This window comes from Wyeomyia smithii, chromosome 2 (genome assembly GCF_029784165.1).
Source record: "Wyeomyia smithii strain HCP4-BCI-WySm-NY-G18 chromosome 2, ASM2978416v1, whole genome shotgun sequence".
NCBI classification, from domain to species: Eukaryota; Metazoa; Arthropoda; class Insecta; order Diptera; family Culicidae; genus Wyeomyia; species Wyeomyia smithii.
In genome coordinates this window covers 211,603,196-211,627,018 of record NC_073695.1, presented here as the reverse complement: position 1 = coordinate 211,627,018, position 23,823 = coordinate 211,603,196, and the positions used below count along the sequence as shown (strand labels likewise).

At 37.9% G+C, this 23,823-nt stretch overlaps 1 protein-coding gene across 2 annotated transcripts in view; it reads right to left on the bottom strand.

Moving 5' to 3' along the window:
- LOC129725769 (protein argonaute-2) overlaps positions 1-23,403 on the bottom strand; it is a 126,712-nt gene extending 103,309 nt beyond the window's left edge. For both annotated transcript variants that reach the window (XM_055681944.1, XM_055681946.1), the window contains exon 1: positions 23,287-23,403. The gene's annotated coding sequence lies outside the window, so the exon portion shown is untranslated. The remainder of the gene's footprint in view (positions 1-23,286) is intronic.
- Between the last annotated feature and the right edge of the window lie 420 nt (positions 23,404-23,823).

Genomic DNA, 23,823 nt, shown 5'->3' with positions numbered 1-23,823 from the left:
ATCATGTCAATAAAAAAAAATATTGTCTAGAAACATGTTGAATATATTTAATCTGAGCCAATCCAATGCACAAAGCCTATGAAGTAAATGAGCATCTACATTCTCAAATACAAGAATATCGCTAAAACAACACAGCGCGTGCGAAATCGCAGTAGCCAGTATTACCACTGTCAACCGATTAAACCTGAAAGTAATTTCATTTCCAGCTCGTTCGTGCTGACATCGATATTCACAGCCTTCAATTTCAACTGATATTCTGTTCCTGAAAGTGAAAATTCTTTCCAGTTAGTAATTTGTTTTCAGAGTTTATATTTAAAAAAAAAAAACAAAACTATTTTCTACAACTTTGCCGAATACGTCACACCGCTCAAACGAACTGTGTTGGCTCTAAAAATTTTTGCAATCATCAATACCTATCCGAGAGAGCATTTTCCAATAGCTTTTCAAAAATGAGTTGTGTTTCAATAAATTATAACAATAGCACAAAATGGCATCTTTTGCCTATAAATACGTCTATGCAAAGTTTCAGCCAATGGGCACGTTCACGTTCTGATGATGTAAACTTGACAGAAAATGTACGGTCGAACTATCAAAACGACGCAAACCCAGAAACAACGAGTCAAGTGTGTTGCGTATCTGATTGAGATCCCTATACTCTCATTATCACTGAATAACATCGATACAGTCTTTTGTCCGATTATATAAGCCAGAGCACTGTGTGTTCAATCAAGTGTTGGCAAAGGACATTATTGTGGTAAATAAAACGAATAAATTGTCTGGTACAACATTCGAAAGACGAGTGCAAGTGTCTTAGAGAGAAGATTTTTCAAACAAAGGAACATAACATATTCCATCAGTTTCCACCGTTTCATTTAAAAGTTTAAGACACTTGGAATCGAAAACATTTTTCAAATATTAAAATTCCATGTACCTCTCGTGTGTGATTTTGCAAATGACAGTTTGATACATTTTGTAAATTTGTTTTGTAATTATTTTCCATTTTACTTATGAGTTTTCCAATTCAACATTGCCACCCTAACGACAGTGATATAACAAATATTATATTTTCAGGAATTTTTCTATTGGTATTCAGTGAAAAGTGATTTTTTTCATTTTATACTCATTTTTACACAATATTATGAACCACCCTATGTCGAATAAATGAACCACCCTAATGAAACATAATGTATTCGATGTTAGTTATAGTGTTTATCATTATACAAGCTATTTCGAGAGACTAGTGATCAATTTCAAAAGATAAATTCTGAACATTTCGAACTCCGCCTTCCACAATTGAAAAAACGACTAAGTCCCAGAGAGTAATTTTTTGCAAAAAAAATTTTTTCAGATGACACCAATTCTCGACGTTTCATGCATTTTTAAGTCATTTGGCATCAAAGAAAAAATTTCGAAAACCGAAATTTCACGTACCCCCCCCCTCCCCTTGGGTGATTTTTCGGTTTTCAAAAAAGCCAAACTTCAATTGCTTTGCGCCACCACATTTTAAGTCCGATTGAGCTGAAATTTTGCACAGGGTGTTTTTTTGAGCAGGCGAACAATTTGTATAGGTTTTTTTTGAAATTTTCTGGTCACTTTTTTCAATACGATGATTGAAGTTTGGTTTTTTTGAAAACCGAAAAATCGCCCCAGGGGGGGGGGAGGGTTACGTGAAATTTCGGTTTTTCGAATTTTTTTTTTGATGCCAAATGACTTAAAAATGCATGAAACTTCGAGAATTGGTGTCATCTGAAAAAAATTTTTTTGCAAAAATTTAATCTCTGGGACTTAGTTGTTTTTTCAATTGTGGAAGGGGAAGTTCTAAATGTTTAGAATTTATCTTTTGAAATTGATCACTAGTCTCTCGAAGTAGCTTGTATAATGATATACACTATAACTAGCATCGAATACATTATGTTTCATTAGGGTGGTTCATTTATTCGGCATAGGGTGGTTCATAATATTGTGAAAAACGAGTATAAAATAAAAAATAGCACTTCGGTTCGTTTGATTGGTGTGACGTCTTCGACAAAGTTGTAGATAATTATTCGGCCTTTCCAAAAAAAATTACACTCAAAAAATTATTCGTTCAAAAGTTAGAAGAAAGATTAAAATTTAATTATTTAAAAGGGCTCATTTTTTAAAAACTTGATTTTTTCAATAAAACCTACGAAAGATTACCAAAACAATGAAACCAGTCCGATCATTTAGAAATCAAGAAAAATAAGTTATCATTTAAAAAAAAATATTTTTAAAAAAAAATTATTTTCAATTATTTTTTTTAAAAGGCATATTTTTTTTGATAGGACAAAATATTATTTACAACTTTGCCGACGATTTATTTGATTGGCATAGTGTATCTGGCAAAGTCGTAAATAATAACTTCGTTCCTCCAAAAAAATGTACTCTGTGAAAAAAAAATAAATTTAAAAATTATAACTTTTTTTTTCTGATTTCTCCATGGCCGGTTTCGTTGCAGAGCTGCGAAATTTCGAAACTACAAAATGAATATCACACAACAGCACTCTCATCCTCTCAGATTGAGATTGATATTGAGTGCCACCCGTGTCAATTCTCATTGAAAATCATGTCAATAAAAAAAAATATTGTCTAGAAACATGTTGAATATATTTAATCTGAGCCAATCCAATGCACAAAGCCTATGAAGTAAATGAGCATCTACATTCTCAAATACAAGAATATCGCTAAAACAACACAGCGCGTGCGAAGTCGCAGTAGCCAGTATTACCACTGTCAACCGATTAAACCTGAAAGTAATTTCATTTCCAGCTCGTTCGTGCTGACATCGATATTCACAGCCTTCAATTTCAACTGATATTCTGTTCCTGAAAGTGAAAATTCTTTCCAGTTAGTAATTTGTTTTCAGAGTTTATATTTAAAAAAAAAACAAAACTATTTTCTACAACTTTGCCGAATACGTCACACCGCTCAAACGAACTGTGTTGGCTCTAAAAATTTTTGCAATCATCAATACCTATCCGAGAGAGCATTTTCCAATAGCTTTTCAAAAATGAGTTGTGTTTCAATAAATTATACCAATAGCACAAAATGGCATCTTTTGCCTATAAATACGTCTATGCAAAGTTTCAGCCAATGGGCACGTTCACGTTCTGATGATGTAAACTTGACAGAAAATGTACGGTCGAACTATCAAAACGACGCAAACCCAGAAACAACGAGTCAAGTGTGTTGCGTATCTGATTGAGATCCCTATACTCTCATTATCACTGAATAACATCGATACAGTCTTTTGTCCGATTATATAAGCCAGAGCACTGTGTGTTCAATCAAGTGTTGGCAAAGGACATTATTGTGGTAAATAAAACGAATAAATTGTCTGGTACAACATTCGAAAGACGAGTGCAAGTGTCTTAGAGAGAAGATTTTTCAAACAAAGGAACATAACATATTCCATCAGTTTCCACCGTTTCATTTAAAAGTTTAAGACACTTGGAATCGAAAACATTTTTCAAATATTAAAATTCCATGTACCTCTCGTGTGTGATTTTGCAAATGACATGAAAGCATTTAACATTTTCCACGAGACACAATCTTAATTTTGGTTGAGATAATTTTTTTTTGCACAGAGTAGTTTGATACATTTTGTAAATTTGTTTTGTAATTATTTTCCATTTTACTTATGATTTTTCCAATTCAACATTGCCACCCTAACGACAGTGATATAACAAATATTATATTTTCAGGAATTTTTCTATTGGTATTCAGTGAAAAGTGATTTTTTTCATTTTATACTCATTTTTACACAATATTATGAACCACCCTATGTCGAATAAATGAACCACCCTAATGAAACATAATGTATTCGATGTTAGTTATAGTGTTTACCATTATACAAGCTATTTCGAGAGACTAGTGATCAATTTCAAAAGATAAATTCTGAACATTTCGAACTCCGCCTTCCACAATTGAAAAAACGACTAAGTCCCAGAGAGTAAATTTTTGCAAAATAATTTTTTCAGATGACACCAATTCTCGACGTTTCATGCATTTTTAAGTCATTTGGCATCAAAGGAAAAATTTCGAAAACCGAAATTTCACGTACCCCCCCCCCCCTCCCCTTGGGTGATTTTTCGGTTTTCAAAAAAGCCAAACTTCAATTGCTTTGCGCCACCACATTTTAATACCGATTGAGCTGAAATTTTGCACAGGGTGTTTTTTTGAGCAGGCGAACAATTTGAATAGGGTTTTTTTTGAAATTTTCTGGTCACTTTTTTCAATACGATGATTGGCGCCCTAATGTATATAACATTCGGTATGCGATACACACATCCTTCAGTGCACAGCCGCTCTATTGCCGAGTTTGCTTTTCTTTGCACGAAGCCTGTCGGTAAGGTGCCAAGCAGGTCTTACGCTTCATCTTCCCACAGCCCTTTTTAACAGCCCTCACACGACATCCATCATAGGCAAATAAGAAATAGAGGAAAAATGTCTCCGGTGGATTCGAGCTGTTACCGAAACACGCTGTTTGTGTGAAGCTTCTTCTCTTTTCTACAATCGCAATCCCGAAGACTTTCTCCAAATAGCGCAGAATCGACACACGGAGTACATTTTTCGTTTCCTTATGTAATTCTCTGTTGCCAATACGTTCTACAACAGAAAACATATCCTTAGAAGACATTAAAAAAAAGACTGTACCATTGGAATGCCTGCTTCAGGTTTCGGGAAATCCGTGAAATACGATCATATATTCCTCAATATAAGCCTTTCAAAAAGGGAGGAAATTCCTAAATACCAATCAATATTGGCATTTTTGGAACTGAAATAAAGCTTAGCAACAGTAACTAGATGTATGACGCTATATTGAAATCCAGTTTCTGCAGAACTTGAAATCCAAAATGGCGTTTTCCAGTGTCAGGAGGCTGTAAAAAGCTTATGAAAATATTTGAACACTCGCCAACATTAATATTTCCGCCTTGAAATCGAAAGTTGGTGTCGGATGCCATTTTGAAGCTCGAGGTTCAGTTTGTGGAAAGCTAAAAACGAACAATGTATTTTTGTACGCAAGGTGACACCTAGAGTTTGTAAAATGATGTTTAAGAAATTGATAGAGGACTACCCCGACAAATTTAACACTCCAAATACTTTATAAAAAGGTTTTTCTCCAGAGTGAATCAACGTTTTCCAGTATTACAAAAGCGATCACCGCCGCTTCTATCGATAGCTATTCAAAAGTTAAAAAAAATCTAAAACAAGTAATGTTGATATTTTCAGCGATTTTTGGCAAATATTTTTAAGGAATCCTTCCAAAAGGTCCAATAAACTGCTATCTATTTCTTTTATTTAACTGTCATGACTTATAAACAGCAAATTAAGCTCAGAATCGCTGAAAACCGCTTTTTAAGGCCAAAATAGAAACTAATTTCAAATTTACTTGTTAGAGGTTTGGGGACAGATTTTTTTCCTTTTATCTGTTACCGCTGCAGTAAGCTATGCGGTCTAACCAGTCAGAAGTGAACATCGCAACGCTCTGTCTGCTTGCCACGGAGCCAGCAAGCAGCCGAAAGTAAGCGAAAGGAAAGCGCGCTTGTGATTGGTTGCAAGCTGCGAAACTTATCTTAAAATGAGTGATTTGCAACTCTATTTTTCAGGGCATCAAAAGGTGAGTTGACAACCTGGAATTTGACAACCTGGAATTTGACAACCTGGAATTTGATGATTACACTAGACTGTCGGATGAAACATGGATACAACTGGTTGGTGTTGCCTGGGCAATGTTGTCATCCGACAATAGCTTAGTGAGAAGGTGCGACGCAATCATTGGCGCGTTAACCATATTCCGGCGGTAGAGGAAATGCTTCGCCAACCCGAGCGTCTGTTCACCAAGATGGTGCGGCTCAAAACAGCGTCTGATCTCCATGTTAGGAGCGGCTGACCAACGTCCTGATGGCAGCGTGGGACTCTAAACAGAGCCGACACGATGGTCCCCTGGCGAGACAGGGGGTTGGGACAGGCCCAACGAGCCGCCCCGGAAAACAACATGTTACAAACAACGTAAGAGATAATACGGATCGGAACAATCGGCATGGACCTAGGCAACGAAATAAGGACTACGATTGGAAACTTGGGACATGGAACTGCAAATCGCTCTGCTTTCCAGGATGCGACAGGATAATATATGACGAGCTACATCCACGCAACTTCGAAGTCGTAGCGCTGCAGGAACTTTGTTGGACAGGACAGACGGTATGGAAAAGCGGGCACCGGGCGGCTACTTTCTACCAGAGTTGTGGTGCCACCAGCGAGCTGGGAACCGGCTTCATAGTACTGGGTAAGATGTGCCAACGCGTGATAGGGTGGCAGCCGATCAACGCAAGGATGTGCGAGTTGAGGATAAAGGGCCGGTTCTTCAACTACAGCATCATCAACGTGCACTGCCCACATGAAGGAAGACCCGACGACGAGAAGGAAGCGTTCTACGCGCAGCTGAAGCAGGTCTACGATAGCTGCCCGCGACGCGACGTGAAGATCGTTATTGGGGACTTGAATGCTAAGGTAGGACGGGAGGCAATGTACAGACCGGTAATCGGACCAGTTAGCCTGCATGCCGTGTCTAATGATTACGGCCATCGGTGCGTAAACTTTGCGGCCTCCCGTGGTATGGTAGTCCGAAGTCCCTTCTTCCCCCGCAAAGGTATCCACAAATCCACCTGGAGATCACCCGACCAACAGACAGAGAACCAAACCGACCACGATTTAATCGAAGGCAGGTTTTTCTCCGACATCATCAACGTTCGCACCTACCACAGTGCGAATATAGATTCGGACCACTACCTAGTAGCTGTGTGCATGCGCTCAAAACTATCGACGGTGTATAACACCCGCCGAAGTCGAACGCCGCGACCAAATATTGAGCAACTGCGGGACGCCGAGGCTGCACAGGAATACGCGCAGCAGCTGAAGGCAGTGCTACCTACGGAAGAGCAGCTTGGCGCAGCTACCCTTGAAGATGGCTGGAAAAGCATCCGATCCGCCATAGGTAGCACTGCAGTAGCGCTACTAGGTACAAGGGCCCCGAATCATAGAAATAACTGGTTTGACGGCGAATGCAAACGGTTAGTCGAGGAGAAGAATGCAGCACGGGCGAGAATGCTGCAACACCGTACGAGAGCGAACGTGGAACGATACCGACAGGCACGGAACAGCCAAAACTCGGTCCTCCGAAGGAGGAAGCGCCAGCAAGAGGACCGAGATCGCGTAGCGATGGAAGAGCTGTACCAAGCTAACGACACTCGAAAGTTCTACGAGAAGCTGAACAGCTCCCGCAAAGGCTTTGTGCCGCAAGCCGATATGTGCAGGAGCTTGGACGGCAACCTCCTAACAGACGAGTGTGAGGTGATCGAAAGGTGGAGGCAGCACTTCGACGAGCATCTAAACGGCGATGCAGTAGAGCGCGAGGACGGTATGGCGATTGATCTTGGTGCACGAGCAGAAGACATCAGAATTCCAGCCCCCGATCTTCTGGAGGTGGAAGAGGAGATTGGTCGGCTGAAAAACAATAAAGCTGCTGGAGTGGACCAACTTCCCAGCGAGCTATTGAAATACGGTGGTGAAACACTGGCTAGAGCCGTGCACTGGGTCATTGTCAAGGTTTGGGAGGAAGAACAAGTACCGGAGGAGTGGATGGAGGGTATTGTGTGTCCCATCTACAAAAAGGGCGACAAACTGGAGTGCTGCAATTACCGGGCAATCACTCTGTTGAACGCCGCCTACAAAGTACTCTCCCAAATACTTTGCCGTCGACTATCACCATTTGCGAAGCAGTTCGTGGGGCACTACCAGGCGGGATTTATGGGTGCTCGCGCCACCACGGATCAGATATTCGCGGTTCGGCAGGTTATGCAGAAATGCCGCGAATATAACGTGCCCACACATCACTTGTTCATCGATTTTAAATCGGCGTACGACACAATCGATCGGGACAAGCTATGGCAAATTATGCACGACTACGGATTTCCAGACAAACTGACACGGTTGGTTAAAGCGACGATGGATCGAGTGATGTGTGTAGTTCGAGTTTCAGGGGCACTCTCGAGCCCCTTCGAAACCCGAAGAGGTCTAGGGCAAGGTGATGGTCTCTCGTGCCTACTGTTTAACATTGTCCTGGAAGGTGTCATTAGAAGAGCGGGGATTAACACGAGTGGCAAGATATTCCAAAAGTCGGTTCAACTGTTTGGTTTCGCCGACGATATTGACATTGTGGCTCGGACCTTTGTGAAGATGGCGGATACGTACATCGGACTAAAGGCTGAAGCCAAACGGATTGGACTGCATCGAAGACGAAGTACATGAAAGGAAGGGGTTCACGAGAGGACAGTGCTAACCTCCCACCTCGAGTTCAAATTGGTGGTGATGAAATCGAGGTGGTTGATGAGTTCGTGTATCTGGGCTCACTGGTAACTGCCGTCAACGATACCAGCAGAGAAATTCAACGGCGCATTATGGTAGAAAATCGTGCATACTTTGGTCTCCGGAGGACGCTCCGATCGAGTAGAATTCATCGCCGCACCAAGTTAACCATCTACAAGACGCTGATCAGACCGGTAGACCTCTACGGGCATGAGACATGGACTATGCTTGTGGAGGACCAACGCGCCCTTGCGGTCTTCGAGCGGAAGGTGTTGCGTACCATCTTCGGTGGACTGCAGATGGAAAACGGAGTGTGGAGAAGGCGAATGAACCACGAACTGCAGGAGCTGCTTGGGGAGCCATCTATCGTCCACACCGCTAAGATAGGCAGGTTGCGGTGGGCTGGGCATGTTGTAAGGATGTCGACGACAGCCCGGTAAAGATGGTTCTTGAAACCAATCCGTCAGGGACGAGACGGAGAAGTGCACAGCTAGCAAGATGGATCGATCAGGTGGAAGACGACCTGTGGACCCTACGCAGACTGCAGAGCTGGCGAACTGCAGCCATGGACCGAGTGGAATGGAGACGACTCTTACGTACAGCAAAGGCCACACCACGGCTTGGGACTGTTTGGTAAGGTAAGTAACTCTATTTTTCACTAATTTACCATCTCAAAAATATGCAAATTATTATACTCCAAATTTGGGGACTCCTTTACCTTTCGAGCAAGATATTGATGGTCAAAATCCGTTCAGTATAACTTAATATGCATTGAAAGAGGGCAAATTTTCTTTACACTTACTACAGTATGCCACCCTATTTAGGTAAGACGTAGTCCCACATCAAAAAGCCGATTGTTGATTCATTTTAGATGACTTCATGTGTTAAAATTCGACCAAAAATTCTCAATTTTCATTATAACTTGTTCCCATGATTTTTTACATTTTTCTATTCCTCTACAGAATTGTTAAAGGGTTCATTTTTTTTTTGCTGAAGATTTTGAAACGCTAACTTCAGATATTATAAAGCTATTCAGAAAGGCTCGAATTTCCAAAAAACAATTTTCTGCATTAAAACAATTGAAAAATGATTCGACGTGCTTTCCGAATTTTGAATAATTATCTGCGTAGATTTTCACACTACATAATGAAAAATTTAAAGTTTATTAAACCCTTGTAAAACCGATAATGGTCAAAAAAAAAACATTTTATTTTGCATTATAGCGAGTTAAAATGTTTAACAAAAATATGTTTTTGCTGTATGGCTAATAACTTTGTAGAAGATATAAAATATGTACAAAATCTAAGAAAAAAGTTATATTGAAAATATGAACTGAGTGAACTTTCCATACAAAACTATTTATATCTTTTTGAATATAAGAGTTATAAATTTGACATCTACGACGAAAAAGTATCTGCCACATTTTTCTCGAAGACACTGGTTATCTAACTTATATTAATAAAGAAGTGCAATAAAATGCATAGAAATTTTTACAAATAAATTATATCATCAGAATCAAATGTTAGAACGCTATTAATTTAGAAAACGAATTCAGTTTAATTTATTTTACGGTTTACTTTGCAGAAGTGTCCGAAATCCGCCTTCCCGAACGAACACATAAGATTCGCACAGATTCATTAGGATTCCTCACATTGGAAGTGTGAGCGTTCTCGATAAGGAATCTTGAAAAAGGAACCATGAAGACTGGCCTGACTATGTACCTATATATTGAAATTTTTGTAATTTTTGCAATTATCAATTGATTCTGATAGTTTAAGTACCAATCAGCAACTGCGATGTTCCGAAGGAATTGTCTTATTTCCGAAAATCCTGCTTTTCCGGAGATATATTCCAAAATTGAGGAAATTCTACGAATATTTGAACAGAATCTCATCTCAATCAAAGTTCCTGAATTACTCCACATGCCATTTCTATGGTATCGGGTACGTTGGTGATAAACCCTCAATGATTCTTTCGGAATAGATTTCACTATGAATTAGTTCTAATGGCCATAAAAACAATTAAATAAAACAAGATCGAATATTATACAATATGAATTTTTTTCATGCAATGGATTATGCACATTTATTTCACCGACATGATTTTCACTGAGAAGTGACATGGGTGACACCCACTATCTGTTTCAATTTGAGATAATGAAAATGCTGGTGTACTATAGAATATGGAATCTTACAGCACTGTTCCTTGTTAGGCTCAATATCGCCGAAGAACGCATTTAAGGGCAAAAAAGTTTAGAATCCGACACGCAAATATTTGCAGTTTTTGAAAAAGTCAGGTGAAGCCTTGAATTCTCATTCTCCATTTAGATAACTGACACGATTCAGTTCTGTCATTTTCAGAAAAAGATGAGAGTGTCGAATGAGAATTACTAGCCTAAAAAATCCGAATCTCTTAAAACTATTTTTCGGAAATATAAAAATATATTCCGCTATAAACTTTAAAATAAGTTTCCATTTAAAATGTTGCGGTTTGTTTTAGGATAACACAGTAAGGCCCATTTCTTATCAGGAAAATTCACATTAATTTATCAACAAAAAAAAAAAACATTTTGCCCTACATTCTTAGCGATGTTTGGAAACAGACTCCAATCAAGCTGCCTTTTGGAATTGGCCAAAAATGTATGTATTATACACTTAGATGTAAATCTCTATAATAGCGAAGCATACACAGTTCTATTTTCCGGTGACATATTTAATGCACTCGTGAGTTAAGCTAATCATGCATGCCTATTTCCGTGAAATCAAAAGCCTCTCATGATCAACCCAGCTTGCAAGCTAGCCAACTGAATTGAATGTATAGGTAAAAGGAGGCTCAGGCAGAGCCTCCTCCCACTAGCACAAGAGAAAGGGAGGTCAATTTCGCAATCCATTTCTGTTGGCCTGTTGTGAACCGTCCATCATTGCGGGCACGGGCACGACAGGAACAAGCGGTGGGTATGAGGTAGGCCAAAGGTACACAGAGCAAGTCATGAAAAGACGCGCGCGATTCGATCCGCCGCTCGGGAAAAGGAATTCAAGCAGACACGCAGTGCTAACAACGTCTGTAATTGCGACGACAAAATTGCACTCTGCTTAAGCTCGGCTGGGTAATGATGCCGTAGGTACTCACGTAATGCGTTTTGCGGTTCGCTTGCTTTGTAACGCACCAAAACATTGTAACTGAGTCTGACACGACCCCGGGGTGGTAAGGTTTCCTGTTGTTGTCTTATGCACCGTTTTGTGCCGGCCAATGCGCAACAACGGCGGACACTTGGAAACAATCAGTTTTTAAAGCACTCCCCGTCTGTGTGTGAACAGATTATGTAGGTAGCGCTAGTATAGTGTGACGAACCCAATATGTGGCTGTACCTATATGTGTATACAGGGAACCCCCTTATCAGCAGCGGAACCGCTTCGGTCATGGTACTCTTCAAGATAATACCCACGGCTGTGCGCCGAGGAACTGCGAAACGTTAATTCTAGCGTGTGTTTAGTTACGTGAATACACACAGCGATAAATATCGGTCGTCGCTTTGCTGTGGTTCGATAGTTTATTTTTTTTTAAATCTCTGCGGGAAAGGTATTATTCGTTTCAGTTTACTTCCCGTCCGACAAGAGGCTCCAAATGTATTGTTTATGACAGCTGTTAGCTAAACGCTGCTCGCTGAAACTTTAATTAATGCGTTGCAGCTTACATAGCCGAGTTCTATTTTTCTGAGTATATGAAGTTTATAATCCAAATTGCAAAAAGCAGTGAACAATTTGACGAGTGACTATCATACACTTTCTTTTTGCTTTTTGGGATTTATTCCACCTTTTTCAGACAAAAAAAAAGAGAAAATAATTTTCTATAATTTACAACATACGTCGAACTTAAAAAAGGCTACAATTTTTTTGTGTCACCAAAGATTTCTAAATTCGTTGTATTGGAGTTATCGGTAAAAGTTTATATGAATCTGTAATTTAATTTCTCTGGAAACATACATTAATTCTTATCCAATCAATTCGATTTGCAAATGTTTCATTCACTTTGCTATCTACTTGCTTTGTTTTAGATGAAGCAGAAGAAAAATTGGGTTCTTTTTGCTTCAGTAATTAGTCACGAGTTTGAATGGAAAAAAGTCAAAAAAAAAATTCTGAAGCAGTATTTCATACAAACCACAGACAATACTGAAACAATAATTGACTGAAACTTCAAAACTGTAATGTAACATATAATTTTAACTAAAAATTCAAGCAAACTTATAAGAATATACATGTAATTAAGATAAAATTAAATCAAAATTAAATTTTTGCCCAGATCCTCGTTTACGGACGTATCCGACATTCAAACGAAAAAAACGGTTTGAACGATTTGCTTACCAAAAACTCAAACTGGAAAAAATGAAAAATTTTAGTTATTCAACCATTCCTATGAATTTTGGTGCCCCTGGCCATGACTAAAGCGCGTCAACTTACGTGAGAGTTTGCACAGTAATTGCTCGCCGCCGGGTTCGTCGCTTTAACGTTATGTTTACGAGGAAACTCATCTAAGTTTCTAAAAAAAGGTAAAGGCTTGGGACACCAAAATTCACAGGAATGGTTGAAAAGCTATAATCTTTTTTTCTCCGGTTTGAGCTGTTGGAGTGCAGAGACATACTGTAACCTAGTTATGAGGTAAACTTTTTTCTCTCATTCCTATTTCATGTCAAAATGTAAATTTTGTCTCAAACCGAGTTTTACGTCATATCGAATAATGTTTTTTATAATAAATTCACCAGAAAAATGGCTCTTGTTTACTAAAATTTTTTCTCGATTACCTTAGAGCGCTTTCTGATCATCTAGTATTTTTTAAAGCTATGTGGTACACAAGAAGTTCATTTTTGAAATTAAAAAAAAAGCTATATGGAGGAAAATATTACGTTCTATCGGTTACGTTGTAAGGATAATTACGCTATGAAGAAAAATATCTGCACAACGATAGCTGACTAAACTTGGAGAAACAACAGATAAAAATAACTAATGTTTGTCAAAAAAAATATTTATTTTTGTTTTTTTTTAAGTGTTATATTTTTTTTTCTTTGAAAAAAATACTACCCACAACTTCGCCGGAGACACTACACCGATCGAACAAACCATGTTGGCTTTAAACATATTTTTATCATATTAGTCAGCAGGCTCAAGAAAAACTACTAAAGTTAGATTACCCGGTAGCATAAAGAACATATGATTCCAATTAACTGACCTGAGTGACTATAATTAATTTAAAAAAGGTTTAGAGCCAAACCGATTTATTTGATCGGTATAGTGTCTTCGGCGAAGTTGTAGATAAAAATGTTGTTCTCCAAAATAAGTACACTGTAAAAAAAATTGAAAAACAACTTTTCTTTTTGACAAATTTTAATTTTTGTATCTTTTATTCCTTTTAGTTCAATCAAGTTGTTTGGCTTACAATGTGAAGTTGTTATAGGAAAAATTCAGATTTTTAAGGATCGTTTTTTAGATATTTTATTCAATAATATATTTCTGAGTTTTTTTGTCTTACCGTGTCTTACACTTTTAATGGCAGGATAGAATTACTGCCTACAACTTTTCCAAAGATATCATACAGATTAAACCAGTCTGGATTTTGTTTTTCATTTTTGACGTAGAATTACATCTTACGGCAAAATATATAGAGGAACAAATTGGAAAACTGAAAACATAGAAAGCGAAATAAAAATTTTCCACTTTCAAATGTTTGAAATTCAGTCAGTTACCAACCGATTTCCTTCATTCTTACAGCAGCCTAAATGCATAAAATTTTAATTCGATTATTCGAACTATTGTACCATGAAAGCCTTGTCGAAACGCACACTTCGACCTCTGATTGGTCGCTTAATACTTGCTTTCCCTAACATGGTCGACAAAATATTATACCGGGAATGCACCTTTTAGACTATATAGGAGCCTGCCTCTGCTAAACCCAATTAGATTACCAGTGGATGGCCATTAGGACGGTCTTTATTAGCAGCGTGTAACAGTACTGCAGTCACAATCAGATTGGCTGAACTAAGAACATGATTTCGACCGCACTCTTCAGGTTAACTATCTAAATAGTAAATCTAATAGATTGCCTGTTAGAGCTGGTGTGCCTCAGGGGAGTATCTTGGGCCCAATCTTATATAACATTTTTACTTCTGATCTTCCTGATTTACCACCAGGTTGTGTGAAATCTCTGTTTTGTGACGATACAAGCATTTCCGCAAAAGGAAAAAGCTTTCGTGTTATATGCAGTCGGCTACAAAAAAGTTTAGATATATTTTCTTCATACTTGCAGAAATGGAAGATTTCTCCTAATGCTTCTAAAACACAGTTAATTATTTTTCCTCATAAGCCAAGAGTTTCATTCTCAAACCCACCCATAACCACGTTATTAAGATGAACGGTGTGGTCTTAAATTGGTCTGATCAAGTTAAATACTTAGGGCTAATTTATGATAAGAATCTTACTTTCAAGGAGCACATTGAAAATATCCAGTCAAAGTGCAATAAGTATATCAAATGTTTATATCCTCTTATCAACAGGAATTCTAGACTTTGTCTCAAGAATAAACTGTTAATTTACAAACAAATTTTTAGGCCAGCAATGTTATATGCAGTTCCCATCTGGAAAAGTTGTTGTGCAACCAGGAAGAAGACACTTCAAAGGATTCAGAATAAACTTTTGAAAATGATTTTGAAGCGTCCTCCCTGGTTTAGCACGAACGAGCTACATAGGCTCACTAATGTAGAAACATTAGAAAATATGTCAAGCCAAATTATCAACAAATTCCGACAAAAATCGTTGTATTTACTCTATAGCGGTATTTACTCTAGTGAAAAGCTGCCTTTGTGCGGTGGCGGGCAGCATCAGTAGTAGATACATCAACCAAAAATACGCCTTTTTCGTAGGTTATTTGTAGTTTTCCAGCACGGAACATAGATTCACTAGCACTAGAGTAAATACCGCTATATATATATATATATATATATATATATATATATATATATATATATATATATATATATATATATATATATATATATATATATATATATATATATATATATATATATATATATATATATATATATATATATATATATATATATATATATATATAATAGTGTTGAAATGTCACCATTTGTGGCAGAACACACAATAATAATTCTGAATAGATATTAGTACATAAATAAATCATTACAAACATTCCCCCCCCTATTAAAAAAAAAAAAAAAAGAACATGATTTCTCTTCATTGCAGGTTGGTATTTGTATGAAGTGTGGGATGATTCCTGTTCTGTTGTTATCTCGGTAGCATTTTCTACCATTTTTAGACTTTTATCAGCTACTAAGTTGTTTATAACAGCTTACAGATAGACAACAGGGTATATCAATACGCACGAGTGACAGAAAAATCTTAACTATTTCACCATGACTTTACAATGTTTACACTTTTTTTCATCTTTCTTTCGTCAGAGTCAACATAAGATCATATCGATCATATTCCCATACCTATTGCAAAAAATATATTGACTTAAGACAAGCTGTCGTAATTCTACGTTAACCTTGCGGTCGTGTTTTATAAACAAAGAGTCAACTATTTTTGAAAATTTTAACTTTTTTGTTTCTCATTTCTCCATGATCAGACAACCATCAATGTCTAGCACATCTATTGTAATATTCATGAAAAAATTTTTGTAAATGTCCTTTCTGAGATAGTTAGTGCAAAGTTTGTTTTGTTGAAAACAAAGTTTTTTTTCACGGCGCATATTTTTTCGGAAAAAGAAAATTATTACCTAGAACATTGCCTGAGACGTCACACCGATCGGACAAACCGTTCTGGCTCTAAGAATTTTGAATTTTTGTAATCATTATTACCTTTTTTTCAAATTAGTCGTAGTTACCAAAAATACCAATAGCACAATATGACATCTTTGACCCATAGGAACTGTTCTGTTCAAAGTTTCAGTCTGATAAAAAATGGTCCATTTTATGGATGCCCGTTTTTGTGAAGCTGCACATTTATAAAAAAAAATGGAGGTGAAGGAAACTTTCAGAAATAAAAATGGAATCACAATAGCAAAAATCATAGACATGGATCAAGTTAATTGGAATAGACTGAAAATATATATTAATAAATAGGTATGATGCAAATGAGGTAACTCTAGAGAAAATCAAAGCAAAGTGTTGGTACAACATTCCGATACGGAACTCGACCTTCTGTTTATTATACACAGACTTCGGAGCCAACTGTTAAGTGTACAGGACAATCGCGACAATAAGTCTCTCCCGAGCCGGGCCTCGAACATACGACGACAGGCTTGTTAGGTCAGCATCGTACCTCGAGACCAGCTCAGAAAAACCAATCACACTCTAATATTCATACGTATTTGACTTGCTTGGTTGAAAAAAAAGAATTCTATTAAAGTTTGAAGCAAAATAATGGCAAAAGTGTTCCCTAAACCTACACTGAATAAAAAAGTAACACCAATCTTAAATAAATCAAAACAATTTTGAAAAAGAACATAAGCCGAAATATATTTTATCGATTGAATTTAAATAAATAATATGTCTGAAATATATGAACAAAATAAAAATGTAATTGAATTTACAAGACAATTTTTGCTGTCAAAAAATGAATCTATGTTCCGTGCTGGAAAACTACAAATAACCTACGAAAAAGGCGTATTTTTGGTTGATGTATCTACTACTGATGCTGCCCGCCACCGCACAAAGGCAGCTTTTCACTAGAGTAAATACCGCTGCAAAAGCTTGCCCTTCCACTGCTGCTGCTGCTGCTGCTGAGCAGTGCTGATAAAATTCTTCGAAAATTACAGCCAATCATTTTCAATTTTCACTTCCAGCAATCGCAGCACTCTTTCAGATACACTAGATTTTCGTCCTAGTAACGTGCTTTTATACTCAGATGAAATAGATCGCGCGCATCGTTCACGGTTACGGAATAAAATTTGACGAAAAATCCAACCAAACGATCTTCACTTCAAAGCGAAAAAGAAAAACAAACAGTCCACTCAACCAAAATAAACCTCACCGAAACACTTTTTCACTGACACTGACCGATGCCTTGACAATCTTCGTTAACTGATAAACTGATTTTGTTGTCTTGCTTTCATCGCATGAAATATAATGAGGTGTTTTGACAGTTCACTTCCATGCAAAAAGCGGGAAAGGAGAAATCTGAAAGGAGTGTAAAAAAATAACGTTTATGGATGCTTTTTTTCACTTTCATTCAAGAGTGTCAACAAACATCAACCCTGCTGCTGAGTAAGAAAATCCAACGCAAACGGGGAACATTTTATTACTTTAGGGCAATTTTTTATTACTTTTTGTGTCTTAAGACTGTGCATTATACACAAAATGTAATAAACAAAAAGTAATAAAAATTATGACGGCCACACGCTTGTATGTGTTTCTGCAGGAGAACATACAGCCAAGCACCGCAATGCATGTGTTAGCAAGACTTCACTCGCTGCATTTGTATTAATGCAACGATCTGGTTCATTTTTGTCCCCTTCATCCACACATAATCAAAATCTCATCCGTCAACCTCAAATGTTTAATTAGAAACACTTTCGTTTCGTCCCCCAGTGTTTACTTGAAATGGAAATATGTAATACTGTCTTACCAGAGTTGCCGAAGTTCCGAATATTCTTCTGGATGGGCACAAGTTTTGTATTTTCAAACAGGTCCAAATGAGTTTCCATGAACCAATGATTATGTGCTGTAGATAGCTTGCAAGAAAGCGAATGTTTTTGTTTTCTCTAACGCAGTTTACAGATCGTGATGTTATTTTAAGGCGCATTTCAAGTCTTTGAAATCATCAACGTTTGCATACTCTATGATGGGGAAAATGCTGCTTGGCAGCTCTTGTCATATTTTTTCGCTACTCCGTATGCATGCAACGAGCGAACTAAAACACGCACACCGGATGAATTGGAGATAACGGGTGTTAAATAAAAAATGAGAATTTTTTCAATACCTTTCAGTAACTCAAATACAGAGCGTAAAATTTTTTTTCTCCAAGAAAATTGCTCTTTGGGCTCCCTAGAAACAGTAGGCGTGTTTGGTTTTGCTAGTTTGAATTTAGTCAAAGCAAAGATGGCGTCGAAACAGCACATGCTCCGCGAACGCATTGTACGGTTCTACGAAACGCATTTCCAGCAAGAAAAAGTTCCCGGTGACACATTTTAAGGAAGAAAATGTACCTGTTAGTACGGTATATCGTATCCTGGGTTCCCTGAACGTAGAGCGGAAGGTCGGAAGTGGTCGTCCGGTGACGATAATGACGAAGCAGAGGAAGACATCGGTAAAGAAGCTGTTTGACAACAAGGACGCAACCAGCCTGCGTGACGCCGGTCGGAAATATGGCTGCTCCCACGTATTGATCCATCGGACCCTCAAGATGGAAGGAATCGTCTGCAGGAAGAAGACGAGGTCGCCGGAGTACACGGAGGAGCAGATTGAGACGGTTAAAACACAGTGTCGGTGGATGACCAAAAAATACCGCGGGACGTCTTTCGTTCTGGACGACGAAAGCTATTTTCCGCTGTCCAAAACGCATATTCCAGGAAATGATAATTACTACTCCAGCGACAAGTCATCCACACCGCCTGAAGTGAAACACAAGTTCAAGCACAAGTTTGAAAAAAAAGTTATGTTGTACATCGCCATTTCCGACCGGGGCATTACAAAGCCTTGGTTCAGGCCGATCTGGCAATGAACCAACAAATCTATCAAGAAGAGTGCCTCGATAAAACCCTGCTGCCGTTCCTGAACGAGCATCACGCGGATGGGAAGTACGTCTTCTGGTCAGACAAGGCGTCTTCCAATTACGCCAAGAAGACGCTGGCGTATCTTGAGGAGAAAAAGATACCGTTCGTGCCGAAAGATCGTAACCTAACAAACTTGCCCCAGTGCCGCCCAATAGAGGATTTCTTTGGCTCACTCAGTGCCCTAGTATATAAAAACAATTGGAGGGCCAAGGATACAAAGCAACTGACTACAAGAATCCGGAATTGTATCCGGAAAATGGACGTAAGTGCCGTACAACGTTCTTGTGAGAGCATCGCAACAAAGTTGCGTCGAACAGCAGACCACGGCCCTTACTCAAACATTCACTGATATTTTTTTGAAGAAAATACATTATGTTATTAATAAAAAATACTGAAATCGATGAAAAAAAAATTTTTTTTTATATTTGATTGAAAAAATTCTCATTTTTTAATTAACACCCGTTAGAAGAAACTTGTAAGGCCTCTGCCAGGCTGAACGTCAACACGAGCGATGGGGCGAGATTTCTGCCGTAGGGTAATGAACAGCTCTACTTACGGCTGTTCATTTACTTACGGCAAGAATCTCGCCCGATCGCTCGCGTTGGCATACAGCCTAGCAGAGGCCTAACATGTGCAACATATGCGACTCTGTGTGATTTTTTTTTGACTTGAGACGGAAAGGGAGCATTTTTCGACAGAAAAAATTTTGCATGTGGTTGAAACGACCATTATTAGATAGTCGTACTTCCGTAACACGTGCTAAATATATGACAGTATGTGTTGTTACTTGACTGGGGAAGAATTTTATTGCCTTTTAAGTAATGGATTTGTTACCTAAAAGGCAATTTTGCGCTATTGCTTCTAAAGTAATAACGAAAAGTTTTGCGTGAACTGTTCTAGTCGCTGCCTAGAACTAGTATGGCTAATTTAGGCAGAAACATGCTCTTGTATAGGCCAAACAGTACATCCCCGATTCACCAGGTCTATAATCCTGTCGACCGTGCTTGGAAAAGTAAGCATTAGGTGACCAATCAAAGTTCGAATTTTACTTTTCAACAGGGCTTGACAGGGCAATTTTCAATAGTACACTAGTTTGAATAATGAAATTACAATTTTCTGCATTTGGGCGGATTATTAGAAGAATCCATTGAAAACTAACCGACTTGTTAGCATTCGAAATTAGACATATTTTTCACTTTTTCCGTTTTTAAACTTTCATGTTATATCCCTGTTTAGCTGAACTTCCTGAGAGACGTAGTTCTACGTAAAAAAAAAAAACTTGAATTTCAAGTGAGAATTCAACGCTTGTTTGTATCAATACAAAAACGAATGCTAAATGCATTTAATCGTAAATTTATCGTTATAAACTTTTCGGTTCGAAAAAAATATCTGAATTGTTTAAAACCATTTTGAATTTTGAAATTGTTTTTTTTTTCAAAATTTAACTATCACTAAAAATTTGTTCTTCATTTCTCCACCCAAGTTTTTTTTACCGACAGTTTTATTATAATCTCATATTTGGGGTTAATTAGAATTTTTCGTAGTCAGAAAAACAATTTCTGACGGTGAAAATTTTTTACAAGACATTATCAGTTCTTTACAATCCATTCTCAATTTTTTTAAACAATTGAAAGTTATTTTAACTACAATTCTACAAATAAAACCTATTTCAAAATGCATACGCTTCTTAAGAAAATTATTTTTGAAATTTTTATCCATCGGCGGAAGATATTCAGCTTGCTGAACCAAATACGCGGAAAAAGTTCCATTGAAATAAAAAAATGTTTGATTAAATATTTGCGTATTTTTGGAACATTCGATGTTATTTTACTCATCAGCATGAATCCCAAACTTCAGCTTGAGCTTGACGACCGCACACTTCAGAGTTGCAAGTTGGTTTTAGTTCACCATCATCAATGTACAAGAACTTAGTAGCTTCCGCTTTGTATAGATCGATAACGGCGTCAGCTACGTGCTCACAAATAATAGAAATAGATAAGCAGAAAAAGTTACGAATACATACACACATAATTAAAAAAAAAGAGTTGACACAAAATAGATAAAACATTTATTCAAACTGTACTTAAAATAAGAAAAAAAAAAACAAAACAAACAATATTTCTTCTTTGTTTCTTAAGCTGTGAACCTTTAGAATATTAAATACAGGTCGGAATCGCTTATTTGGAGTATCGAATTTTTTTTCACTCCGGATAATCGAATCACAAAAAAAATATTTCAATTCGCGATCGACGAACATTAAATAAATATTTTCTTCTGTTATTTTACTTGTATGAAGCAGTGGCGTAGCCAGAAATTATTTCTAAAGAGAAAAGGGGTTAAAATCGTGGGAAGTTTTTTGCTTTTGCTTAAATAAGACATTGATTATTTTCACCTGATTAGGACACGTCCCAAACATGCCGAAAGGGACATAAATGGTAAAAAATATGCCGAAAGGGATAATAGAGGTAAAATTATAAATTAAAAACGAACAGCAGAAAAAATCTGGATAATCGAGTCTAAAAACCGGATAATTGAATCTCGGCTAATCGAGCCGACCTGTATTCGGATATTGAAGTTTGTGAAGTTAGTAGAAACATGCTAAATCAATGGCAAATTGCAAAATATTAATAATAGAAAAAAAATAGATGAACTGAATAATTAAAACCAAAGACATTTCTTGAAAAAAAGAATTGATAAAACAGAACCTTTAATTGCTTAAAAAACAAAACCAATAGAATCAAGTAGCTAAAATGGTCAAAAAATACTTGAGCTACAAATAATTCATCAAACATTAATATCCGACATAATGGAAATAACGCCAACAGTTTGAAAAAAAAAACGAAAGATAAAATTAACTAAAACGATACTAATAATTTGAAAGACCAGTAAACTGCAATCGTAATAGTGTATGGCAATATTTCTTTGATCAACTTTCGTTGCAATCATTATTCACTTATCAAGTCTTTGAAGTATTTCCAGTAAGTTTAAATACAACATCAGTCTTCCGATACTTTTGGGTAATATCAACCAACTGCTTAAACTCTACTAAACGCCAAACTCAGAAACATCTTCATGTCTGTAGCAGCTCAAATGCGGACAAAATTATAGAACACAGTAATTTCCGAACTAAAAAATCAATACTATAACTGACATTATTTCATCATAGATGCGTAAACAAATCATCCAACTTTGTTGCCTTACTCTTGAAACTATTACTAATGCGTATCACCTAACGAAAACTCGATATATTCGGAACTGCCTGGCTCACATGCAATCCCACTAAAGTGTCTGACAACACAAGTTTGATATCGAAAACACGATTCGGACCAGAATCGCTGCAAGCGGCATTCGCATTACAGAAAATGCCCACCCATTGATCCAGCTCAATTGTAAAATAAACATTAGTTTAATTCATCCAAGCACTTGTTGTTAAAGAGCAATCATTAAAGGTTTCGGTGCGAATTGTGCAAGTACAATTTCAGCCGCCATTATTTGACACAAAAAAGAACTCGCTAGCACCCTTCTTCTCTCTTGTTTGCGTCACCGCACACTGTGTACAGTCAATCTTGCTCTAGACTTGTACTCCTCTGCCCTTGACCATGCTTTATGCTATATGTAGATCTATAGCACTCCTAACCATACACAACTTCACTGCACCATCCCGTTTCTTTTTTATAGATAGCACCCCACCCTTCAGGGGTCAACTGAAAACGCACACGAATAGCTTCTTCCCGGTGGAAGTCGTGACTGTTTCCCAGCCACAAGCACACAGTGCCGTCTCCTGTATGTGTGCCGATTTTCTGTTTTTGCGTATGTCCGGCTCTCATTGCCTCCGTCGCCGCTTTTCGCCCCCTGGCAACCTAGCGATGTACAAGTAATTACAGCTTATTGCGATTTAAAATTTTTCTCCAACTTTTTCTTCGCGGTTCGAAATGCAATGGACAACCACTACAAGCGCCCCCACTACCGGTTTACTGAAACTCGATTCCGGAATTGTCCAGCAATTTTGTTCCTTTTTCCATAGTATTGGTCCACACGAAAAGACACGAAAAAAAAACAGAGCAAAAGTAACACCGGCGCACACCTGCAGAGAATATGTGAGATTACCGAAAAACCGCACAGACGGAGATATCGCAGCACACTGACAACCGCACTGACCGACGTTCGAATCACTAATGAAGGCTGGCTGGCTGGTTTACTCCTGGTCCAGTGCTGTGCGTATTGCCACCTCACATGTGCCCCACAGCATACCCCACCCCACCCCAACACACAGGCTCGATCAAGAATGGGAAACTCACAGAGAAAAACCAAGCTCCCCGGTTTACCCTCTGCCGCGCTTCGCACGACCAGGATGAGTTCGAGCTAAACCAACACGCACACAGAAATCGAAGCGGCAATCCAGAGCAAAACAAGGAGAGCGAACTCGCTCTCTCTTTTTTTATTACTCTCCTCCGCCAAAGCAGTAAATATAATGGTCACACAGCAGCACGCGCACAATTCGACAATTTCAAGGGCTCTCGCGGTTCGCTCACTTTGGGCTGTGATTGTCCGGTTTCACGCCGGCATCCGCCCCTCTTATCAACCAACTACGCTGACAATGTTTTTGTTGTTGTTTTGAAAAATAGGGTTGGCTAGCATGGATGA